Here is a 6000-nt window from a genome sequence, read left to right on the forward strand (position 1 = left end):
AATTAGAGAGAGAGAGAGAGAGAGAGAGAGAGAGAGAGAGAGAGAGAGAGAGAGAGAGAGAGAGAGAATGATTACGAAAGATACAAAACAAATCCCTAGCCTTTTCCCTTGAACTAAACAAGGATGTGAGCAAAATTAGGGCGGTGGTAAGCAGGATGGGACCAAGAGGAGATAGTTCGAGCAAGAGGAAGTGGAAGAGGAAATAAGAAGAGACAGTTGAAGGAAGAAGGGGAGGAAGCAAAAGAGGAGGGAGGTGAAGGAACAGGAAGTGGAGGGAGAGGGGACTGAGTGGGGGGAGGTGGATGTTAGGGAAATGAATGTGGGGAGGTGGAGGTGAGGGAGGTGGATTTGGGGAGGTGGATTTGGGGAGGTGGGCCGGGGAGAGTTAGGTGTGGAGGAAGTGGGTGTGATGATGGATATGAAGGTGGATGTGGAGGAGGTGACTGTGCGAAGGAGATGGATGTGGGAAGTGGATGTGTGGGAGGGGGTGGCTTGTGGAAGGTGGATGGATATGGGGAAGGTGGACGATTGTGGGGAAGAGGGTGGGGATTGTGATGGAGGTGGATGGTTGTCGGGGATGGGTGTGGGGGAGGTGGGTGTGGCGGGTATTCATATGGGCATGTGGATGTTGGGAGATGTATGTGAGGTAGATGGATGTGGGATAGACGGGTGTGGGGTAGATGGATGTGGGGTAGGTGGGTATGAGGAGATGAAAGTAACGCAGACCAGGTAGATGCGGGAGCTTCAGGGCCCTTAGGTTAATATCCGTGGTGTGATGTAGTGATAGAGGGTGATTTTGTGTGTTGTGTGGTATGGTGTCGTGTTGCTTTATGCACTCTGGCATCACTAAGTCGCTAATGTCTACGGGACTTTAACACTTAGCGTCAAAATATCGTTTGTGCGAGACAGACGGACAACGCTCCCTTTGAAAGATGTTCACACGTCAAGATATTACACATCTAGTACTTGAAAGAACTAAACCTTAGGACTTTTCAGCGCGCGCGCACACGCAGACACACACACACACACACACACACACACACACACACACACACACACACACACACACACACACACACACACACACACACACATCTAGCGAGTGGAGGTGACTGGGAAAGAGAAGAGAAAGGTAAGAATAGTGTAGGAAAAAGAGAGGATATTGAGGAAAACAAAGAAGAAGAGAATGACAGATAGAATAATACCAGGAGTAGGAGGAGGGGGGGACAGAAGGAAAAACGGAAAATAAAAAAAGGGGCAGAGAAAAATAATATGAGGGTGAGGCAGGGGTGAAGAAAGAGTACCATACGTGACGGGAAAAGGAATTGATGGAGGAGGAGGAGGAGGAGGACGAGGAGGAGAAGGAGGAGGAGAAGGCGATGGTGATGCTAATGTTGAGGAAAAAGGAGTAGGAGAAGGGACGGAGGGAGAGGACGACGAGGAGGAGAACAAGAAGAAAAATTCAGGAAACAAATGAAGAAAGAAGAAAAACAGAAGGAAAGAATAAATGGAGAAGGAGAATGAAGAAAAGGCTGAGAAGAAAAAGAAACGAACGACGAAGAACGAACTAGGAAAAGAAGAAAGAAGAGGAACAACTTGGAGAGAAAAACGAGAGAAAAGGGGAGAAAATAGGAATGTGAGGGAAGAAAAAAAATTATTGTGAGTAGTTGATGAAGACAAGAAAAAAAAGAGGAGAGGAGGAGGAACAAACTCTGAGATAATAAATGATGTAAGAAAAGGGAAGTAAGAAGAAATAGGTGAAAAGCATAAAGTGTGAGGTTAGGGGGAAAAAAACAAACACAGAAAGAGGAACGATCTAGGAGGAAGAAGAAGAGGAGGAGGAGAGGAGAAGGAAAAGAACAGATTGGGGAGAAATGGAGGAGGAGGAAATTAATACCTTGAATGAAATAAAATAATGAAGGGAGTAAATGAAAATATAGAAAAAGAAAAAAAACAGCCGAGAAAAAATGAAAGAAAAAGAAAGATCAAGGAGAACTCAGAGAATGCAACCCACGCCCATATATAACTGGTCTTTAGACGTTACCTTGACACCTTGACGTATGACCGATTACTCTCAAAATTGAAATGCAGGTACTTCATTGCTTAAGCCTTCCACCAACTTTAGTTTAAATAAGATCAGAACTGTCTGAGCTCATTTTTGCCCAGTGGCGACCACTGTGAGATTGTTCTCAAAATCGAATCTCATTACGTTTGCCTACACTGAATAAGAACTGGCAATAAGAGCAATGTGCAGACTCCTTTGGATGAATTGTGTTGCCACCAGACCACTTATTCGTCTGCCTCAATTTTTGCTATATAGGCAATTAATTAAAAATTATTAAAAATCTGTAGATTATGTTTGAAGAGTGCCCAGCGATTTAAAAAGATTTGTAAAACACTTGAAAGCCAAACAGATTTAATATCTACCTATCTATCTATCTATCTATCTATATATATATATCTATCTATCTATCTATATATATATATATACCGTGTATGAAAGACTACATTCGACGTTGATGAGGTTTAAATTACATATTCAACTTCACACAGCCAGTGCTAGAATATCCATTAGTGTGTGTGTCGGAAGCAAATGGATTAATAAATAATTATATACAGTACATATATATTTGTTTACTGATTTAATTCTCTAATATAGCTTTGCATGTGGCTTCAAAATGCTTGCTGGCCACCCCCCATGTGTTGAGGTGGGAGTAGGGGGGCCTCCTAATTAGCCTATGCCCCCTTCCCAAGGAAAATTGAAATGACTCTCCTGCTTCTTATTCGTATTTTTAGTTAGTTGTTTTCCGGGAAGGGGCACTAACTCTTCGCCAACCCACTTGTTGTCACGTAGGAAACACGTGTTGTTTGCTATAAGGTTACCACCCAGTGTTGTTTACGGGAAATCATTTAGCTTGCCACTCAGTGTAGAGCTACCCTAAAAAGAGAGTACTGCTACACTACGTCGGTGGATGATGGGCGCCCCCACCTACCTATATATATATATATATATATATATTCATATGTATATATATATATATATATATATATATATATATATATATATATATATATATATATATATATATATAGAGCCTAGGAATATATATATATATATATATATATATATATATATATATATATATATATATATATATATATATATATATATATATATATATATATATATATTCCTAGGCTATTTCCCATCTCACAGGGGGTAGCCAAGACAGGACGACACATTCATCATAATACTCATCCACACACACACATTACTCATATCTTAGCCTCTAAGGGGAGAAGGGACCGCTCCTCACCACACCATACCGCAAGAGGGTCAACTGCACAGTGCAATCCAGCGACATCCTCAGCAGGGCCCGACAGCAGAGCTGGTTTACCCTACCACATCATAATGGACCCATCCCCTTAGCCATACCTGACGCGATCAGCTGATTATATCAGATGAGGGAGAGCATTCAGTTTCTCTCCATTCATCTCTATCTCACGCAGACACTCTACCTTGCTCAATAAACATCCCTCTCGCATCTATTGATCTTTTAACACTGTCCATCTATCCTATTCGTGGTCTTCCTCTCAGCCTTACACCTCTCACTTCAGAGTCTATCTTTTTCACCAATCACTCTTCATTCTCTCAATATTCCCAGACCACCTCAACACTCTCTGCTTAACTCGATCAGCCATCTTGCCGTAACTCCAGTTCAACTTCGCACTTCATTTCTCGCTCAATCCATATGCGTCACTCCGGACATACTCCTCAGACACATCATATTCATTATATTGAAAGAGTAAAATGTTGGGTTTTAAGGTAAAATTAGGTCTTGCCTAGGGTATGACGACTCTTGCTCATGGAAGACCTGTGCTAGCTTCTCAGCAAGGATACGTTATTTTCTGCAATACCATTCCATAACGTGTATTTTACGTGCATAGTGGTAAAGAGGAGATGGGATGAGATTCGCACAGTGAAATACGTTTGGAATCACCTCTAGTAGAGAGTGTTATGGAAATATGTTGGATGTAGAGAAACACTGATGTCCTGATGTTCTGTTATCATCTCTGAACAAAACTGTCAGTGTTGGCGACAACAGAAATATTCCTAACCAGTCTGTGTTTCTCTGGCTCCACCACATTTCCACATGTCATAGCATATTCATTAATGAATATGTTCACTCCAAAGTCGATTTCTCCTTGGGACGAGTAAAATAATACAGTGTTAAGCAACGGAAAATATGTGTCACAGGGATGATGGTGTCATGGCACAGATTAATAATAATAATAATAATAATAATAATAATAATAATAATAATAGAAATAAAGCCTGAAGTGGAAGAATGTATTAATTAATGGAGGTATTCATTTGCATCACCACGAAACGAAGCCAATGTTGTAATTGGAATTCGCGCGCGCGCGTGCGCGCGTGCGTGCGTGTGTGTGTGTGTGTGTGTGTGTGTGTGTGTGTGTGTGTGTGTGTGTGTGTGTGCTTGCAATTTATTTAATGCTGTTGGGGATTTTGCTATGTGATGTTATGACATTAGTAGCGGCTATGTCATTTTCCGAATACCACGTTGTTGTTAAAGATATTGCCCGTGTGTGACCTGCAAACATGTCATGTGTTGCTGTGTTGTATTGTTGCAGTGTGACTGAACACAAACTTTAATTCCATGATTATACAAGCCACACCATCTCCTACCGTACACAGCCCTCCCACTCCCTTCAACTGTCATTGTGAACCCCGGGACTGATCCGAAGCTTTCCTTGAGTTCAACTCCTGAAAACGAATCTAAGTGGGCTGTTGTCTGAGCATCAGGTTTTGGGACAGGAGACAGGAATGCTATAATAGAGTAAATTAACTTTTCGAAGAAAAAAAAATCTACTAGGACTACAAACAGGTTGTTGTGGCAGCAGGTTCACATGAAGGAATAAGATGACAACAGTATGGGAAAAAAAGTATAAATAATATTGTTTTGCATAGATAAATGTGACCTGATACACGTTGTGCAGTGATATATCTTGGGTAAAATATATATCCGACTTTTCTTACAGATGTAGTTATCTGATAAACATAATTAGCGCCAAAGAGATAAGTATCTGTGTGTTCGTATATGTGTGTACTATGTTTGTGTGTTCGCACAAGTGCTTACTATCCACAGTTACCAAAATAATACGTCGGTGGGCCAACTTCGTAAGGGAACGAATTTTTCTGAGCAACTGTACCTTGTGGGCGGCCTTTGGTAATCAGCTATCGGGAGACTGCTGGGGGAAGGCAGAAGCTGGACGGGGTTTGACAACAGGGGAAGGGGTCAATGACAGAGCGGTGGGGACGGAGGAAGTTGATGATGCAGGCGGACGGGAAGGAACACTATACTCGGTTCCACGGAGTCTGACGCACTGATTTTGCCAGCCGAGGACAGGTGGATCTGGTAACACTGGGCGACGTACTCGGGCGGTGATTGGTGTATTTCCGTTGTTTGAATGTGCTCCAAATTGACTTTGTATTTCAACCAAGGCCCTCATTGATTTGTAAGATACCGGATTATACAGATACAAATTAAAACAACGATATCTTTAATGATAAATATGTGCCTTTTAAATTACTAGAGATAAACCTGAACGACAATGATAACAAAAAGTAAGTAGAGTAGCGACTGGACGCATGCGGACAAGTCAGCGACTGTGGCGGGAATTCAGACGTTCATAGCACGGTGGTCCTGAGGTCCTGTGAAGGCTCGAATGTTTTTCCCACCACTACTACACAGTGTCACAGTCTACAGTCTCCACCATGCCCTTCATTACCTCATCTACTAATATTCAACCTTACCCTAGATATGCTTAGCTTAGCTTCTAATAATTATAATTTGTGTAAGCACACACACACACACACACACACACACACACACACACACACACACACACACACACACATACACACACACACACACACACACACACACACACACACACACACACCTAACTGAGGCCAAT

The sequence above is a fragment of the Coenobita brevimanus genome, chromosome 63 (assembly GCF_032717465.1).
Source record: "Coenobita brevimanus isolate Jiangsu-jjx chromosome 63, ASM3271746v2, whole genome shotgun sequence".
Taxonomy (NCBI): domain Eukaryota; kingdom Metazoa; phylum Arthropoda; class Malacostraca; order Decapoda; family Coenobitidae; genus Coenobita; species Coenobita brevimanus.